General features: G+C 41.2%; 1 pseudogene; it reads right to left on the bottom strand.

Annotated features, from left to right (window-relative positions):
- Positions 1–1,574: 1,574 nt before the first annotated feature.
- LOC110122179 (GTPase IMAP family member 7-like) lies at positions 1,575–13,668 on the bottom strand (annotated as a pseudogene).
- Positions 13,669–21,096: the final 7,428 nt, after the last annotated feature.

Below are 21,096 nucleotides of genomic sequence, written 5' to 3'. Positions count from 1 at the left end.
GACTGATGCTGAAGCTGAAGCTCCAATACTTTGGCCACCTGATGTGAAGAGTCAACTCATTGGAAAAGACCCTGATGCTAGGAAAGACTGAGGGCAGGAGAAGAGGGCAACAGAGGATGAGATGGTTGGATGGCATTCCCGACGCCATGGATGTGAACTTGGGCAAACTATGAGTGATGGTGAGGGACAGGGAAGCCTGAGGTGCTGCTGTCCATGGGATCTCAAAAAGTTGGACATGAGTTGGCGACTGAACAACAACAACAGCAGTATTTAGATGAAAATTCATAATCTTCAATAAGTATATTGAAATATAAGAAGGCAATAAAAAAGAAGAGCAGGGTAAAACCAATGAACTCAGAAGAAAGGATATAATAAAGAAAGGAACAGAAATTAATGAAATATAAGACAGCACAAATAAGCATATCAAAATTTGAAAATGAAAGATAATTCTTTGGAATGACTGACAAAGTTCTGCTAATACTGATTGCAATGAAAAGGACAGTGAACACAATAAAAATACTAAGCATTATAAAAAGGATTTCAGCCATGTATTCAAGGAGATTAAAACATTTTTTTAGAGAATTCGGTGCCATAAATTTTTATGGCAATAAATTTGAAAATATAAATGAACAGATGATAATAAAAAAAGATAAATAAACAAGCTATAGAATTTCAGGTAGCAAAGAAAGCAATGGCATTATTAATTGCATGGGAAGAAATATTTTCTTGATATTCCTCAAATTGTATCTTTAAATATCTGATTCTTTTAAATTTTTCTAGAAATCTAGACAAACCAATGGTAAACAAGACCAATGTATTAAGAAACATACTAGAGATAATGCATGCATTTGCAACAATTACTTTTTTAAAGCAAAGCTTTCCTTTTTTTTGGTCAAATTATTACCATCCCTCAAACGTGTCCCCTTTGAGCTATAGCCTGTGTTCTAACCCTCTTTCCACTTCCCACAACACGTTTGAAACTTTTCCTGAAACATCGACTTTAGAGTTAGGGATCCTAAAAGAGAATTATTCTTTTTATTTTATGACTACCTCTTATAGCTTTACCATTTACCCTAATCACCAGATTGGGCATTTTTGAAAATTAAAATTCATTCTCAGGTCAAGCTGTGATCCCTGGAAAACAGTCAGGAGTTTTGCTGCAGACACACCACAGGCTTGGCAGGACAGGACTCCTACACAGGTGTATTTTACTGGTGAGATCCAAGAGCCCCCGGTGCCTGTGGCTGTACCTTTGGTTGGAGGTGACAGCTGGTCAGATAGGACTGGGCAGAGAGGGATCCAGAAGACAGATGTCCGCATCTAATTCTCTGGCTCCCATGGATCCTCTGTTGGCCTCCTCACTGGTGGTGTCTGAGAGAGAGTCAGAGAACATTGCACCCCAGGATGTGGTCCCTGGCAGGGCCAAAGGGCCAAAAAGGGAAGACGGTGGATCTGCTGGGGGAAACGGAACATTCTGGCACAGAGCAATCTGAATTTATAGGCAGAAGAACTTTAAGCCAGCACCTAGAAAAGGAAAGTGGAGACAAATAAGACAACTGTTTTTGAAACGGGCCTTTGGAATTATTGTTTATTTGAGGCTATTACAAATGTTATTATTTGTCTTTTTGTTCATTTGTTGGGTAAAAAATATACTAAAATAGATTTAAGGGTATATAGTAAAAAGTAAGTTTCCTCCCACCCCCAATTCCCAGAATCTGAAATTCCTTTCCCCTGTGGCAAGCAGAGGGGCCAATATTTAAAGAAATATTTTGTATATATGCATAAACATACATTACGCCTTGTACTAGTTATCTACTGCTGTGTAACAAATTACCCAAAACTTAGTGGCTAAAAACAACAAACATTTATCATCTCATCTCTCACCAACCAGAGAACAATGCTGCTGGGGGTGGAGGGGGGGGGGAGGGGATGGAAGCTTTGCTGACATTTACACAATATTCACAAGGGGCCTGTGTAATGTGTTTCACAGGTAGTGCCAATGCTCAATGCAAGATGCGTTTCAGCTTTGTAATTCCTTTCATTTGAGTCTTTGAACCATGTCCAATGAATCAGAGCTCAAACTAAGCAATTTTTTAGTTGGTATTTGTTGGAGGGGAGGCAGTCATGGAGAGCAATAGGGAGTGAGCTGGAGAGATGCTTTGCTAACCATAGTAAATTGTGAGAAAATAGTTACTTCTTGAACAAAGGAAATATTCTTGAAAGAAGCTTCATAATTTCACCAAATACATGGCTAAATATATTGTCTTGAGCCTCCTTCCTAATGTTTCTTAGTTTTTCTTCATATTCCATCTTTAGTAATTTAATTTTCCCCTCTTTTTCCTGCATAATCTTCTCGCATGCTTGAACACACTCCTTTTCCACTTTTTGGATTTCTATTTCTAATTGATCAGCATATCTTTTATTCAAGACTTCCTCCAGCTTTCTCAGGCTTTCCAATGCGCCCTTGTATTTGGGGTCAGAAAAGTAAGCCCCTTGGTTGTTCTGCACCATCTTGTCTATCAGCTCCAGCAGCTCCTGCACCTGAGCTTCCTTCTCAGCCTGCTCTGTGTTTCTGTGTTACTGATGGCATAGCGGCGGTCTCCACACTCCTGGAGGAGGCTTCGTAGGTTTACATCTGCATGCTTCAAAAAGTCGCTCAGGCTCTGGTCCCCCAGTTCATCTCTGCGAGTGAATAAGATGATCATATAGTTCATGGCTGCTTTCCCAAACAGAGTCTTGACCAACGCCACGGTTTGCTGCTCTTCCTCTGTGTAGCGGCCCAGCCTCAGGACCAAGACGATGGCGTGAGGCCCAGGACAGGAGGCGAGGACACATCGGCTGATTTCCTTGCAGGTTTTGTCCTGGGTCTCTTGGTGTCAAAGAGCCCTGGGGTGTCAACAACGAGAAGCTCTCTCCCCTTCCATTCCCGGGATGCTTTCTGACAAGTTTTGGTAACAGCGTGGGCAGCAATCCTAGACTCGAATACTTTTTCCCCGAGGATGGCGTTTGCAGTAGCACTTTTCCCACTTTTGGTCTTCCCGACCAGCACGATCCTCAGACTGACGTCCTGGGCGGCAGCCATGTCCACATCAGAGGCTGTGGAGTGTACGCGAGTCAGCTATAGTTTACAAAGAAAAGAAAAAAAGTGTTTAGATTAAGTTGAAACCATTCCCAACCCTGATTTCTTACTCTACTGAATATATAAATCATTCCAAGTCTTCTAAGCCAGGTGAAGTATTTTCATGGAGGATATTCGTTCTTTGATATCTTCTTTTTATTATTCTAATTCCCACTAAATTCCTCTCCTGTGTTGCTGTGATGCAAGTAGCATTTGAATGTTTAAATTTTTTTTTACCATAATTTTTTTTTCCCATTTAACAAAGTAATATATACATTTTGTTTTCGAAAAAGTCCAGGTTTAAAAATTGAATTTGAGGAATCCTGGGGGCAGTAGTTAGCATCCTGTCCTATGAAAGAGTACTCATTAAAAAGCAGTAGTAATCTAGACTCAAACAGAAAGAAAGCATGGATGGAGGAGACAGCACAACAGTCCCACATGGAGACTCTCAGTATGGAAGGAAAGCAACCGCATGGTAAGACATGTGAAAACTGTCCTGAAATTTGCACATGCCACATAGAACTAACCTTGTCTTATTTCTCAAATTGCACAAAAGAAGATAAACATGGTGTTCTTATTGTAAAAGTACTCTAATATTTAGAAGCAATAATGGGTGCCTTATGATTTATTGTAACATAAAATGTTTGAAGTGGGTTTGATGGTCATCAGGCTACATAGTTGAGACAATAATCCTGCAGTGACTGAGAAAACAGATCTGCTAATGCTGACATTTTAAATTACATACATCTGTTGTGGGTAAATAGTGCTTATCAATATTGACCCTCACCAGATGGTCAATACTGAAATCAGATTGATTATATTCTCTACAGCTGAAGATGGAGAAGCTCTATACAGTCAGGAAAAATAAGATCTGAAGCTCTCTGTGGCTCAGGTCATGAGCTCCTTATTGCAAAATTCAGGCTTAAATTGAAGAAAGTAGGGAAAACCACTAGGCCATTCAGGTATGACATAAATCAAATCCCTTATAATTATACAGTGGAGGTGATGAATAGATTCAAGGGATTAGATTCAGTACTATGGACAGAGGTTCATAACATTGTACATGAGGTGATAACTGAAACCATCCCCAGGAAAAAGAGATGTAAGCAGGTAAAGTGGTTGTCTGAGGAGGCCTTACAAATAGATGAGAAAAGTAGAGCACCAAAAGGCAAAGGAGAAAGGGAAAGATATACCCAACTGAATGCAGAGTTCCAGAGAATAGCAAGGAGAGATAAGAAAGCCTTCTTAAGTGAACAATGCAAAGAAATAGAGGAAAAAATAGAATGGGAAAGACTAGAGATCTTTCCAAGATAACTGGGCTTCCCTGGTGGCTCAGACAGTAAAGAATCTGCCTGCAATGCAGGAGACCTGGGTTTGATCCCTGGGTCAGGAAGATTCCCTGGAAAAGGAAATGGCTACCCACTCCAGTATTCTTGCCTGGAGAATTCTATGAGCAGAGGAGCCTGGTGGGCTACAGTGGATTACAGTCCTGGGGTTGCAAAGAGTTGGACATGACTGAATGACTTTCACCCACAAGGGGATATTTCATGCAAAGAAGGGCAAGATAAAGGACAGAAATGGCAAGGATCTAACAGAAGCAGAAGAGATTAAGAAAAGGTGACAAGAATACACAGAAGAACTATACAAAAAAGGTCTTAATGACCCAGATAATCACATGGGGGTCACTCAGCTAGAGCCAGACATCCTGGAGTGTGAACTCAAGTGGGCCTTAGGAAGAATTACTATGAACAAAGCTATGGAGGTGATGGGATTTCAACAGAGCTATTTAAAATTCTAAAAGATGATGCTGTTAAAGAGCTGCACTCAATATGCTGGCAAATTTTGGAAACTCAGCAGTGGCTACAGGAGTGGGAAAAGTTTTCATCTGAATCCCAAAGAAAGGCAGTGCCAAAGAATGTTCAAATGTCTGTACAATTGTGCTCATTTCACATGCTAGCAAAGGTAATGCTCAAAATCCTTCAAGTTAGGCTTCAACAGTACATGAACCAAGAACTTCCAGATGTACAAGCTGGATTTAGAAAAGGCAGAGAAACCAGAGATCAAATTGCCAACATATGCTGGATCATAGAAAAAGCAAGAGAATTCCAGAAAAAACATCTACTGCTGCTTCATTGACTAGAGTTAAGCCTTTGAATGTGGATCACAACAAACTGAAAAACTCTTAAAGAGATAGGAATACAAGGCCCCCTTACATGTCTCTGGTTCTAACTGGTCAAGAGGCAACAATTAGAATCAGACATGGAACAATGGACTGGTTCAAAACTGGGAAAGGAATACATCAAGGCTGTATATTGCCACTCTATTTATTTAACTTCTATGTAGAGTACATCATGTGAAATGCTGGGCTGGATGAATCACAAGCTGGAATTAAGATTGCTGAGAGAAATGTCAACAACCTCAGATATGCAGATGATGCCACTTTAATGGCAGAAAGTGAAGAGGAACTAAAGAGTCTCTTGATGAGAGTGAAAGAGGAGAGTGGAAAACCTGGTTTAAAACTCAGTATTCTAAAAACAAAGATCATGGCATCCAAGTCCCATCACTTCATGTCAAATAGATGGGGAAAAAGTGGAAACAGTACCAGATTTTACTTTGGTGCACTCCAAAATCACTGTGGATATTGACTGAAGCCACAAAATTAAAAGACACTTGCTCCTTGGAAGAAAAGCTATGACAAACCTAGACAGCATATTAAAAAGCAGAGATATCACTTTGCCAACAAAAGTCTATATAGTCAAAGCTATGGTTTTTCCAGTAGTCATGTATGGATGTGAGAGTTGGACCATAAAGAAGGCTGAGCACTGAAGAATTGATGCTTTTGAACTGTGGTGTTGGAGAAGACTCCTGAGAGTCCCTTGGACAGCAAGGAGATCTAACCAGTCAATCCTAAAGGAAATCAACTCTGAATATTCACTGGAAGGACTAATACTGAAGCTGAAGCTCCAGTACTTTGGACATCCTGATGTGAAGAGCCAACTCATTGGAAAAGTTGCTTACTAGAAAGAAAATAGATTAATTATAAGAAAAACAGGGTTGGCTACTGAAGTTGCTTAAGTCACACCAGGTGCAAGCCATAAAATGTTAGCAGGCCTGAAGGCCAAATGATAAGAAAGACTCTTGTGAACGAAAAAGTATGTGGGTGACATCCTGTTTCTGTTGAAGGTCAAGTTGCTGTAATGTTTTGAGATGACCTGTGTGTAAGCAATATGCACTTCCCCCAAAAAGATGTTGTTAAGGGTATAAAGGGGCCGTGCAAAAATAAACTTCAGACTCAGCCCCGAGCTTTGTCTCACTCTCTCTCTCATTCGCTGACGCCGTTCATCCTGAGGGTTCCCCTGGATCCTGCTGGGGCTGGACCCCGGCAATATATTTTTTAAATGCAGCATGTAGGATCTTTAGTTATTGTAGTTGAACTCTTAATTGTGATATGTGAGATGTATTTCCCTCACCAAAATGAATCTGGGTCCCATATATTGGGAGTGTGAACCACCAGGGACATTCTCAGAATCTGACAACATTTTAAAAAGGGTTACATCATAACCAAGTGGGATTTACTCTGGAACATTAGAGTGAGGGGGGAGGTTCAATAAGAGGAAAATTGCTATATTAATATAGCCTTTCAAAGTAAAAACATTTCATAAAATATGAATTGACACATACTTTCTTATCTATTTCTCTACTCATCCTGAAAGCCAGCAACTTACTTAATGGAGAAATACTTTCTCACTAAAACTATAATCATTCCACCTCACTTTCCAATGGTTTCTGTGATATCCATCAATGCAAATAGAAGAGAAAGTGATTATAGGAATGAGAATTAGGAAAAAAAAAAAAAAAAAGGAGAAGCCAGATAGTAAATAACATCACTGAGCCTCTTAGAGTATTGGTGCACAAATAGGCCAGTGTGTGTGTGTGTGTGGGGGGGGGGGGTGCAGAACAACAGAAAATCTCTACAAATGCTCATTTGCATAGGGAAATTCAGTATATAATAAAGGCAACATTCCATATCAGAGGAGAGAAGATGGACATTGTAATGAGAAGTATTGAAATAACTGAATAACCATTTGAAAAAGCATAAAATTGGATTCATTCCTCATACCAATGTAAGAAGTATCCCAAATTCATCAAGTATTTGTTAAAAACTATATTCTATTGAAGAAAGCAAACAAATTCTTTCAAAACATGAGAGTGAGGAAAACGTTTCTAAGTTCAGTTCAGTTCAGTTCAGTCGCTCAGTCGTGTCCGACTCTTTGCAACCCCATGAATCGCAGCACGCCAGGCCTCCCTGTCCATCACCAACTCCCGGAGTTTACTCAAACTCATGCCCATCAAGTTGGTGATGCCATCCAGCCATCTCATCCTCTGTCGTCCCCTTCTCCTCCTGCCCCCAATCCCTCCCAGTATCAGGGTCTTTTCCAATGAGTCAACTCTTCGCATGAGGTGGCCAAAGTATTGGAGTTTCAGCTTCAGCATCAGTCCTTCCAATGAGCACCCAGGACTGATCTCCTTCAGGATGGACTGGTTGGATCTCCTTGCAGTCCAAGGGACTCTCAAGAGTCTTCTCCAATACCATAGTTCAAAAGCATCAATTCTTCAGTGCTCAGCTTTCTTCACAGTCCAACTATTACATCCATACATGACCACTGGAAAAACTATAGCCTTGACCAGATGGACCTTTGTTGGCAAAGGCATGCCTCTGCTTTTTAATATGCTATCTAGGTTGGTCATAACTTTCCTTCCAAGGAGTAAGCGTCTTTTAATTTCATGGCTGCAGTCACCATCTGCAGTGATTTTAGAGCCCCCCAAAAATAAAGTCTGACACTGTTTCCACTGTTTCCCCATCTATTTGCCATGAGGTGATGGGACCAGATGCCATGATCTTAAGTTTTCTGAATGTTAAGCTTTAAGCCAACTTTTTCACTCTCCTCTTTCACTTTCATCAAGAGGCTTTTTAGTTCACCTTCAATTTCTGCCATAAGGGTGGTGTCATCTGCCTATCTGAGGTTATTGATATTTCTCCTAGCAATCTTCATTGCAGCTTGTGCTTCTTCCAGTCCAGCATTTCTCATGATGTACTCCACATATAAGTTAAATAAGCAGGGTGACAGTATACAGCCTTGACATACTCCTTTTCCTATTTGGAACCAGTCTGTTGTTCCATGTCCAGTTCTAACTGTTGCTTCCTGACCTGCATACAGGTTTCTCAAGAGGCAGGTCAGGTGGTCTGGTATTCCCATCTCCTTCAGAATTTTCCACAGTTTATTGTGATCCACACAGTCGAAGGCTTTGGTGTAGTCAATAAAGCAGAAATAGATGTTTTTCTGGAACTCTCTTGCTTTTTCGATGATCCAGCAGATGTTGGCAATTTGATCTCTGGTTCCTCTGCCTTTTCTAAAACCAGCTTGAACATCTGGAAGTTCATGGTTCATGTATTGCTGATTGCTGAAGCCCTGGCTTGGAGAATTTTGAGCATTACTTTACTAGCGTGTGAGATGAGTGCAATTGTGTGGTAGTTTGAGCATTCTTTGGGATTGCCTTTCTTTGGGATTGGAATGAAAATGGACCTTTTCCAGTCCTGTGGCCACTGCTGAGTTTTCCAAATTTGCTGGCATATTGAAACTGAGCCCCAAATACAGATGCAATATGGAATCCAATTGATAAATTTGACTTTCAGTTTCTGGTTATATGTCAGAAGCTTGGAAGTAACTACTCCATCCTAAGAATAAGTGAAAGTTGAATGGACTTAAAAATTGAATTTTCTCAAATACTTCAGAGGTTGCTTTGAGGAGACAGGGTAAGGTGCTGCCCCCAAGACTGGGGAACAGACAGGCAAATACAGGGAGTCACGGCTCAGGAGAGCAGAGACTCACCGTGGGCACCAATGCTGGGGCAGCAAAACTGGGATTGACCAGTTCCTCGATGGTCAGTGTGGAGTTAAAATTCCAGGAGGATCCTGTCACAGAGTGACCCCACACTTTTGTGAATTTTACTTCTGGGAGCCCCACTAGGTTCTGATAGTAAATATCCAAAAAATCCCCTGGTGCTTCCTGCAGGGGAGGGGAAAAGAAATCATTTTGAAACAGGGCAAAGCATCTTGTTCTTCTCAACAAGGCCTGCCCTCAGAGGAAAGCAGTTAACCAGAGCCTGACCTGCTGGGGTTTAATCAGAGCCTAACTCACTTAGAGAAAGAAAAATATACCACTACAGTCAGTTCTAAGCCATTCACGTAGGAAAAGGGAAATACCCACCTCCAGTTCACTTGAATGCTCGAACCCGGAGTGGGGGAGAAAAATGCTTGTGACACTCACAGTCCAGAGGCAAGGTTCACTAGAACTGAGATGTGCTCGTAGGATGATGGACTATGTCCCCTCCCCACCCCAGCACCACAGTACTAAAGGCTTCTTTACAGCAGAAGTTCTGTTTACCCAGGACATCATGTCCAGCTGATGAGTAAAAATGACCAGACATACTAAAGAGCAAAAAACATAATTTGAAAAGACAGAGCAAGCATCAGAACTAGACATGGCAGGTGTAAACCAAACAAAAACACACAACCTATAAGTTAAGAATGATATTGTATTTGAGGAATTACTGAGGACTAAAGCTTGGGAGACACTCTCTCAGATGGATCTGAGGAACTGTTCCAAAGAGGGATTGAAGGAGACAGGATATATAGGAATCTTCATTGAAAACAAAACAAAGGAAAACAAAATGTATGGTCAAACATTAAAATATTACTTCTAATCACAAAAAGCCAGACACTCAAATTAATGATTATAGTGCTTTTCTACATATGGGAAATGCTAGAGTCTGGGCTCATTGAAACCATTCCTTTGATATGCATCTTAGCTATCTAGGGCCAGTATCCTGTTTTTCTCCAATCTAAATTCTCCTCAGGGCACACTGTCTGGGGCTGCAATGCTAATGACTTGATAGTGGGCAACATTTATTACTTATTGAAATGGCAGGCAAGATTTATTTGTCCACCCAGGGATCTTGGAATGATTAGACCAAGAATTCAAAACAACTAAGATGAATATTCTAGGGCTCTAATGTAAGAGCAGAAGGGCCATGTAAGCAGAGACATGAAATCCTAAGAACCAAAAATAAGTGTTTGTGATCAAAAATAGTGTAACAGAAAAGAAGAATGCCTTGGATGAGCTAATTAGATCAGCCCAGATTATAGTCTTCAGGATCAGTTTCTGCTCAAATAAACCAGGATCTCTTGGAGAAATGACTGATTTAAAATCTGAGGCTGGAAATGCATAAAAAGACCTTGGATCATTTTTATTGGATTTTTTTTTTTTTTTGCTTCCTGATGCAAACAAACTAAACTATAAATAAATTATGAGATAATCCATGAAATCTAATGAAAGGACATTTGATAAAATTAAAAATTTATACTACCTTTGATATTGTGGTTATATTTTTTAGAAAATAATCTTTCTATTTCTATGCATGCTAAAATATTTGCAGCCACCTTCTAGTGAAGTGTTGTGGTAATCTAGATGATAAGTCAGTAGGCAAAGTTCTAATCTTTCCTCGTCAACCTCTTTGAGCATTGCAGAGTCACCAGTTCTCTGGTATTTGGTTCTTTTTTCAGTGAATAAAGAGAATTAGAGTAGGTTTAATGGAATGCTGTCCAAATTGCTTTCCAGTTCTGAAGGTCTGCCTTGGGGTCACTAACCTGTATTGAAGGAAAACAACAGGTTTCCAGGTAACATTATCACAACATACACTGGCTAAAAAGTACACTATGAAGACAGGCTCAGCCCCACCTAACAAAGAATAAGTGTACAATACATTACCTATCCTATGTTCTAGCCTCTGGCAACCACCACTCCACTCACTGATTCTATGACTTTGACTATTTTGTATATAAATGGAATCATAGAGTATTTGTCTTTCTGTGACTGGCTTATTTCATTTAGCATACTGTTTTCACATTTCATTTGTATTTTCTCATATGGCATGATTTTCCTTTTTTAAGGTTGAATAATATTCCACTGTATGCAATTTTCTTTTAATCCACTCATCTGTTGATGGATATTCAGGCTGTCTCCACCTCTTGAATATTGGGAATAGTGCTCTAATAAATATGGAAATGCTAGTGATTCTTCAAGATTCTGATTTCAATTTTTTGAATCAATGCCCAGAAGTGAAATTGCAGGATCATTTAGTACTTCTATTTTTAATTTTTTGAGACACCTCCAGACTGTTTTATGGTTAGAGCTCATCTTAAGTGTTCTTACCATAATAAAATAAAGTTAAAAAAATTAAAACTATGAGTAATGTGGTAGTTATAGCAATGAGTATAGGACCATAGGACTGAGAGGGAGAACACATCACAATACTATATAATTAGAAAACAGAAAGTTATAAAAAACAAACAAACAAAAAAGCCCAATGCATCAGCTGGGCAAACACCACTCAGAAAATGAAAAAGGAAGAAGTTAAACAAAAATGTTTGTGCACTATTTCTCTACACATAAATGAATATGATACATAAAAATGGAATCAAATCACAGGAGAACGTAACCCAATGTAAAGAATATTCCTTCATGTGCTTTAGACTATGAAAGACTATAATTAGAATATAAACTCAAAAACAAAATTCCAAAGAGGAGATGTTAGAATGAAGAATGAGAAGAAAATGCAGACTCAAAGAAACAAAGTGAAGATGAAAAGTGTAATCATTTTAGGACCCATAAATGAGTTAGAAGCAAAGAGGTCAGAAAAGATATAACTCAAAAGTAAATGTCTTATTAATAGGAAAGCCTTAGTAAGAAACACAACAAATGAAAATCTGAAAGACCAGAAGATTCAACAGTTAGAGAACAACTAAAATGTGAGTAGGAGCAACAGCAAATCCTACTTAAAAAGTATCACTATTGCTGACGTTAACAAATCAATAAATAAAACCCAGGAAGCATAATCCAGCAGTTTCCCTGAAATGGGAAAAATAACCCCCTCAAAAATCTAACTCTTTAGGAAAAAGAAGACTACATTTCATTCCCTGGAAACTTGATGTAGGATATTTAACACTGAATTCTCATTTGATATGACATACCACATTCCAAGCACAAAAAAGGAATTCTCAAGTTACTCAAGGAAAAAAGTAAATAATAAGGGGGTTGGGTTGGCTTCACAACTTTCTATAAGCAACACAGAAACAGTAGAAACAGTGGTTTCATAACAGGATGTTAAGATTCCTGGAAAATGTAAAAGTAATACATAATACATAATAATAATACACAACAAATAGTAGGAGGTTGGAGAAGGAAGATTAAAAAATGTCTGCAGTTTTTTCACTGTCTAATGTCTAAAAGGAAACCACTAGGTATTTTGCATAAGTTTTTAGTCCTGAAAGATCTTTATCAAGGACCAAGGTCAGGCTCTGAATATGAATGCATGCATGTTACAAACTAAGGATGACCTCTAGCTTGTCCTGTTGCTTTTGACTTGCATTTGCTCCCAGAATACACATGTGAAATTGGACATATTTTCAAGAGAAAGAAAATGACATCACAGTATAAATTCATTTATTAGGATTGCATTTATTACTCTTCTACAGGGGTTGGCAAATTTGAAAAGGACCAGCAGTAAATACAATATTGTAGACTTTGTAGTCACAGCCAGTCAAATCTGGTTGGAACACAAAAGTGGCCCCAGACGACAGTAAACTAGTAAATGGATTAGGTAGCTCTGTTACACTGCAACTTTATTTACAAAGAGGTGGCAGGCTGTATATGGCCTATGGAGGGTAGTTTGTGCACTCTTGCTCCAGAGTCAGAAATTTGTGTATCATGCAGAAAAAAAAATGTTTTAAGTGTTAAATGTTCTAAAAACACTAACCTTTTGTGATAAATGTTATTTTGTGATAACATGCATTTTGTGATAACATGCATTTTGTGATAAATGCATTTTGTGATAAATGTTCATCACTAAAATATGGGCACATTTTTGTTTTCACTGAAAACTCAGTGAAATAGAGAGAAGTCTGCAAAGAGAATAAATAAAAATTATATATAGCTCTACTCTCAAATTAGAGGCTATTTCTTATGAACATCTTTCCTTCCTTTTGTGTGTCTTGTTTTCTAACGGTAACATATTAATGATTTTATATCATATTTATACCTAATATTATATCATAAAGACTTTTGAAAACAACTAAAACTTTTGTAAGCAAAAAACAAAATACAAACCCTGTCCTGTTAAATATGAGATGTGTGGACATCACATGAATAAATCCCTCAGCTTCCCCTCCTACAACCTTTCCACTCCCACGCCAGCCCCCATCTATTCCTCTGCCCTCTGCCCGCTCCCGCAGCCCTCTCACAAGCTCCATTGCTCTCGTCTTGGCCAGTCTCACCTTCTCTTGCAGAACTGGTGAGATCTCAGCTTCTCTCCAGGAAAGCTACCCGAACTGGTATTTGCTTTCATTTGACAAAAAGTGTGTTCGTTCCCTCTGCAGTCTCTGACCACAGGAAGCTGAGGTTGGGTGGAGTGATGAAGACTACGTTTTGTAGTCAAATATAAAGAGAAAGCATTTCCCAGTAATGTGATTGGTGCTTCGGTGTTGCCTCGCAGGGACCTTTACTTCCATGTACCTGCTGAACTACTAAGATTCCAAAATCTGAATTATTGCTTTAGATTATAGTGTTGGCTTCAGAAAACCCATTGAAGTGGCCCTGATTTTCAAAAAGACAACTAAACTTGCTTCATAATGTTTCGTTTCAGGTGTACAAGAAATCAATGTATATAGGGCTTCCCTGGTGGCTCAGACAGTAAAGAGTCTGCCTGCAATGCAGGAGACACAGGTTTGATCCCTGGATCGGGACGATTCCTTGGAGCAAGGCATGGCAACCCACTCCAGTATTCTTGCCTGGAAAATCCCATGGACAGAGGAGCCTGGTGGGCTACAGTCCATGGGGTTGCAAAGAGTCAGACATGACTGAGTGACTAACACTTTCACTTTATATATATATGGTTATATATAGGTTAAGATTATATATAATAACCATTATAGGTTAAGCTATTGTATATAGTTCCCTGAGCAATACAGTAGGTCCTTGTTTATCTATTTTATATACAGTAGTATCTATCTGCTAATTTATCAAACTCCTAATTTATCCCTCCCCACCATCCCCTCTGGTAACTCTGTTTTCTATGTCTGTGAGTCTATTCTGTTTTGCAAATAAGTTCATCTGTATTTTAGAGTCCACATGTAAGTGATAATATAAAATGTTTTTCTTTCTCTGACTTACTTCACTTACTATGATAACCTCTAGCTCCATCCACGTTTCTGCAAATGACATTATGTCATTCTTTTCTATGGCCAGCAGTCCATTTTATATATATATGTAATGAACATTTAGGTTTCTTCCATGTCTTTGCTATTGTAACTAGTGCTGCAGTAAACACTGGATGCATGAATGTTCTCAAATTTGGGTTTTTGTCTTTTCCAGATATTCAGGAGTGGGATTACAGGATTACATGGCAACCCCATTTCTAGTTTTTTAAAGAACCTCCATACTGTTTTCCTTGTGGCTGTACCAATTTACACTCCCACCAACAGTGTAGAAAGGGTCCCTTTGTTCCACACCCTCTCTGGTATTTGCATTTTTGGAGATGGTGAAATGATCTAAATTTTGCTCAGTATAGTATCTGCTATGATCTGCCACTGAGACCCACCCCCACCACAGCTTCAGGACTGAAGCCCCCAGTCTCCTTGCTGACAGGAGTGTTCCATTCAGTCGCTCTTTGCCTTTTCACACAGTTCACGGGAGTCTCAAGGCAAGAATACTGAAGTGGTTTGCCATTCCGTTCTCCAGTGGACCGTTTTGTCACAACACTCCACCACGACCAGTCCTTCTTGAGTGGCCCTGCACAGCGTGGCTCATAGTTTCACTGAGTTAGACAAGGCTGTGATTCACGTGATAAGTCTGGTTGGTTTTCTGTGATTGTGCTTTTCATTCTGTCTGCCCTCTGATGGATGAGGATAGGCGGCTTGGGGAGGCTCCCTGATGGGAGAGACTGACCAAGGGGTAATCTGGGTCTTTTTCTTACGGGCAGGGCTGACGCCCTCCCACAGCCTTAAGGCATCCCCTCAGGGTTATCCTCAGCTGAAGAGATTCCTCTCTTCTGAGATGCGCCCCCCCCACCCCCCCAGGGCACTCACATTTTAGGACTGGTCCCTGCAGAGGCACAGGGACCCCCGTTTGGGACCGGTCTGCCCCCGCCCTCCGAGCTCCAGCGCCAGGTGATGGCTGCGGCCTCGTTGTGACTCATCACAGCCCAGCGTCTCCTTCCGCCCCGTCCTACGTCCTTCGGGGTCACACAGGTTTCCATCCCAAGAGCTCTCCTAAAGAAAGTTCACGCCTGCAGCATTTTTATCTCAGAATCTGCCCCTGGTGAACTCAGCCAGTGACTCCCGTCTGAGCACATGGTGTGATCTTCCTCCCCCAGTTGAGCGGGAAGCGGGGAAGAATTGGGGAGGTGGGGCCCCCTTAGCATCCTGCAGATCCTGTTGTGGACTCTGTGGTGGAATGTAGGACTCAGGGCATTTTCTGGTGACTGCATCCTTTGAGATTATTTTAGTCCTTCTGGAAGCTGGCTATCCTTACAAGTGTACTTTCATACTTCATAACCAACGTCCCCATCTAGTATACAAAACTAGAGTTACAGAGGCCTTAAAAAAAAAATCAGCATTGAATTAAATGCATCACTACACCTAGGAAGGTGTATGGGGAGTTTCATGATTTTTTTTTTTTCAGGCATGTTGTATTTTTTGGTCCATGCACTTGTGTGTGTGTGTGTGTGTGTGTGTTCATTAGTCACTTTTTTTTTTCAGTTTTGATTGTGTGTGTGTGTGTGTGTGTGTGTGTGTGAAGTATGGTGTTAATAGAGGAAAAGGGCTCATATAAGTTTACATCTCACTGAATTTTCAGTTGTCATAAACAACACAGCCAAGTAACAAGTACACAGTTCAAGACACGGAATGTTGTTGGTACATCAGAGGCCCCAGTTATATCTTTTAGGGATGACCTCTTGCTGAACTTAGGATAACATAGATTAGCTTTAGCTGTTGTTGTACCTTTTATCAATGAAATCATGCAGTAGGTATTCTGTTGTATCCGCCTCTTTTTTTTTTTCCTTACCATTATGTTTTGAGATGCATCCATGTTGTTATATGTAGCAATAAATCATGCAGTTTCACTGCTATGTACTATTCCATTGTATGAATAAAACCCACTATATATAATTTATAATGTGTGTGTTCTCAGTCGTATCCAACTCTTTGCGACCCTGTGGACTGTAACCTGCAAGGCTCCTCTGTCCATGGGATTCTCCAGGCAAGCATACTGGAGTGGGTTGCCATTTCCTTCTCCAGGGGATCTTGCCAACCCAGGTATTGAGCCTGCATTTCTTGTGTCTCTGCCATTGGCTTACTACTGAGCCACTGGGGAAGCCCAATAATTTATAATATAAAGTTATAATTTAGATAACCCCATTAATTTGGATCAGCTGCTTTATTCTCCTGGCTTTGTTGTTGTTCAGTCACCCAGTCATGTCTGACTCTTTACAACCCCATGGACTGCAGCATGCTAGGCCTCCCTGTCCCTCACCATCTCCCAAGTTTACCCAAGTTCATGTCCATTGCATCAGTGATGCCATCAAGCCATCTCATCCTCTGACACTCTCTTCTCCTCCTGCCCTCAATCTTTCCCAGTATCAGGGAATTTTTTAATGAGTCATGTTTGCATCAGATGACCAAAATATTGGAGCTTCAGCTTCAGCTTCAGCTTCAGCATCAGTCCTTCCAATGAGTATTCAGGGTTGATTGATTTGTTTGATCTCCTTGCTGTCTAAGGGACTTTCAGGAGTCTTCTCCAGCACCACAGTTCGAAGGCATCAATTCTTTGGCACTCTGCCTTCTTTACGGTCCAGCTTTCATACTGGTACATGACCACTGGGAAGAGCATAGCCCAGACTATATGGACTTTTGTCGGCAGAGTAACGTCTCTGCTTTTTAACACACTGTCTAGGTTTGTCATAGCTTTCCTGCCAAGAAGCAATCGTCTTCTGATTTCATGGCTGCAGTCACCATCCACAGTGATTTTAGAGCCCAAAAGAGGAAATCTGTCACTACTTCCACCTTTCCCCCTTCTATTTGCCATGAAGTAATGCAGCTGGATGCCATGATATCAGTTAAAAAAATTTTTTAAAAATATTTTAGCTTTCAGCTGGCTTTATTGGGGGTGTAAATGACAAATTATAATTATATATGTTTAAGGTACATGCAAATTGATGATTTGATACCTAGTTTGTGAAATAGTCACCACAATCAAGCCAATTAACATGTCTATCACCTCACATAGTTAACATTTCTCTTTCTTTCTGTTTTTGTGGTGAGAGGATTGACACTATGTCCAGTGGTTTGCTATCATGGGTATCCTGCTATAAATATTGTGGGAATTACATTTTGTTGGCAAGCACACATTTCTATTGCTTTGCACCTTGGGGTAGAATGGGGAAGGTTGACCATGTGTAATATTCAGGTTTCTGAGATACCACAGAGCATTTTCCAAAGTGGTTCTACTAATACACATTTTCACTAAGCATGGGAGAGTTCTGTTTGCTTCACATCCTCGGAAGTTTCTCAGAGTTTTCTTCATTAGATTTTTATGCAATTTTAAAGTTTATTCTCAGACTTTTTATTTTCTTCATTTTTATTGTTGTTGTTGCTTTAAATATCACAAGTTATACCTAATTGACAGTTGTTTGTATGGTAGACAATTTTTATGATTTTTATTTAATTTTGCATCCATCAGTTTACTAAATTCTCCTATTGTTCATAATAGTTTATCAGCTTACTCTGTTAATTTTTCCCAGATTTATAAACAAAGCATCTACAAATAATGATAATTTCACATCCACCTTTACATTTTATACATGCAGTTTCTTTGTCTAGAAGAAATATTGTTTACAGTATAGATTTCCTCAAGAAAAAAAATTTAAAATAGTGTTAATAGTGAACATTCGAATCCTCCATACATCCTTAAACCTTCAAAATATTTATTGAAATCTTTTTATTAACAGAGTACACTCCTTGAAAAATCTTTTGGTTTCAGCTCTTTATAGCAGTTGCAGAGAATAAAGATGGGAATGTGGCATTCAAGTAACTGAAAAAGTTCTTTGAGGTCCAAGCATCAAATAAAAGAAAGATCCTCTGAGAAAATGAAGAGGAAAAAGTTGGAAGTGATTAATACTTGGCCAGTATCACCTAAAGGGGGAGAAGAGGCAGAAAAGCATAAAAAAAATAAAAAAAAAAAGAAAGAAAGAAAAATTGTGATGCCCACAGCCCAGGAACACAGACCCACTGAGAGAGTAAGATTCAATCCCCAAATAATGCTTCCCTCCTCACTCCTTCCCACATCACAGGACACAGGATGAAAACAGTGAATAAAGAGGAGTGAACAGCAAGATACAAGTTCTATTTAAGAAGGGGCTTTAGGGAAACCCACAGACAACTGGGGAGACAAACAAGGGCACCAGAGGAGAATGACGCTCCAGCAAACATTAAACACAGCCCAGCTCCCAGCCAGGTCAACATAAAATCTCACACCACAGGCCTATTCACCTTAATTCCTCACATCAGATATTATCATGTCCGACTTTCAACAACATTGCAGGATGTGCTAAAGGCAGGAGAAAGCACAGAAAGCAAAGCTTAGACCCAGACTCTGATGTGACACAGATATTGGAATGTTCAGGCACAGAATGTGTGTGGATATACACAAATATAGAGAGACACTAATTGTAATGAATCGGCCGGTGTGGCTCATGGGATTATGGAGGTGACAAGTCTCAGGATCTAGGGTCAGCAAACTGGCGACCCTGGAGCCAATGGAGTGGCTGAAGGAAGAGCTGGGGGAGGGAGAGAGTTAGGTCATGATGGAGAAGACAGAGGATGTCTGCAGGAAGGGGAATTCTCAAAAAGGGAGGAAATCAGTAAAAAAAAAATCACTCTGCTGGCAGCACGTTTTCTGAAAGATCTGCTGCTTTGGTTTAAGCCTCTGAGTTCCACTTGTCCTAATGCAGGATAAAAGTAATAACAACAGTAGTGTTCCTGTTTCCCCTGTTGACGTTACCAGTGAAGTCACTCAGTCGTGTCCCACACCTGTGACCCCATGGACTGCAGCCTGCGGGCTCCTCTGTGCTGGGGTTTTCCAGGTGAGAACACTGGAGGGGGTCGCCACCAAGCCTGCAGACAAGCGCAGCCCGCAGAGCTTTCTGCCTCTCGGGGCCTGGCTGGGGGGCTCCGCCACTTCCTCTTCCCTCTTCTCAAGGCTGCGCTCTCAAGGGCAGTTCTTGAGCTGAGCCCCGGATCACGTATCACTGAAAACACATCCGCCATGTCCGCTGTGTGCGTACGTCTGGGGCAGTGTCACTGACGTCCTCCATTCAGCCTGCGGTGTGTTATACTCAGAGGAGACACAGAGTGTTCAGGCGAGCGCACGGCCCCCAGAGACGCCAGACACGGGCGTTCCTCCCGCCCTACGGATCGCGGGGCAGTGAGTCCAAGGCCGTGGTGAGCGTGCCTGTGTGTGGGCGTCTGTGTGTGTGTGTGTGTGTGTGTGTGCTGGGCTTGAGAGCGTGTTGTGGGGGTGCTGTGCACAGTGTGTTTGTGTGTGTATGTGTTTGTATGTATAAGTGTGTGTTGTGTTGGTGTGTATCTGTGTGTTGTGTCTATTTGTGCATAGATGAATACATGTGTATTTTCCGTGTGTGTTATGTTTGTATGTATATTTATATGTGTGTGTGTGTGTGTGTGTGTGAGTGGTGTGTTGTGTGTGTGTATCTTTGTATGTCTGTGTTGTGAATATACGTGTGTGAGTGGTCTCTGTGTCTTATGTTTGTGTTTGTGTGCTGTGTATGTATGTTCATATGTTTGTGAGTAAATGCGTGTTCATGTATGTTGTATGTCGGTGCTATGCGTGTACTTTTGTATGTTTGTGTGTGTGAGTTGTGTACGTGTTGTGTTTGTGTCTATATTTTGTTTGTATGTTTGCATGTTTGTGAGTGTGTGTGTGTGAGTGTATGTGTGAGAGTGTCTGTGAGTGCCCCTGTTTCAGGAGCAATGGGAGGAGTCAGGGGAGTCAGGAGGACCTTGCAGCCTTTGGGCTCTGCCTGGAGCTCCCTGCTTACCCTCGGGCAGGACGCTCTGAGTCTCACTTTTCTCCTGGGAAACCTCACAAGGAGACAGATCTGCTCCATGTTGAGACAAACACTGTGGTGCGTGGCGCACGTGGCAGTGATGTCCTGTCGGGCAGGGTCTGGGGTGACGTGGCCGGGGGCTGGGCAGTCAGCTCTCTGGGCTTGAGAGTGGATGACAGGAGTTCCTGGTGGGTGACAATGCCCTCCTTGGCAAAGAGGACTGGGAATTGCTCTAGAAAACGTAGTAAAATATCCTGGAATCTTCCAGGGGGACAAGATCTCAGGAATGTGTAGTTTGGACTCAGCATCCACATCTCTGGGGACACGGAGGCCCCAGCAGCGTGACCACTCAGCAGTCGGTGGCCTGGAGCTGAGTGCCAAGGACCCGGGGCTCCTGGCAGGACTGGACCCCACGTGGAGAGGGAGCCTCTGTGTGTCTGCTGCCCTCCTCACCCCCCAGCACTCAGCCTCTGCGGCCCCCACTGCCAGGCTCCCCCCACAGATCGTTCTGGGCCCATGAGCCCCTCACCAGCCCTCCAGCAACGTCCTGCTCACATCCACCCTGCACCCTGGCCACTGCTCCCAGGACAGTGTCTGTCAGGACGCGTCTCTGGTCATTTCTGCCCATCACAGAATCCCCCCTCCCAAGTGGAGACCACTTGCAGGGGAAGGAAGGGGGAAACAGGGTCCCTAAAGGAGGTAGCGGGTATCTCAGACGCCGCCTCACCACATCCCAT

Source organism: Odocoileus virginianus, unplaced genomic scaffold (genome assembly GCF_023699985.2).
Source record: "Odocoileus virginianus isolate 20LAN1187 ecotype Illinois unplaced genomic scaffold, Ovbor_1.2 Unplaced_Contig_57, whole genome shotgun sequence".
NCBI classification, from domain to species: Eukaryota; Metazoa; Chordata; class Mammalia; order Artiodactyla; family Cervidae; genus Odocoileus; species Odocoileus virginianus.
Note: the sequence above shows the minus strand (reverse complement) of the source record. Positions and strands in the feature narration are given on the sequence as shown.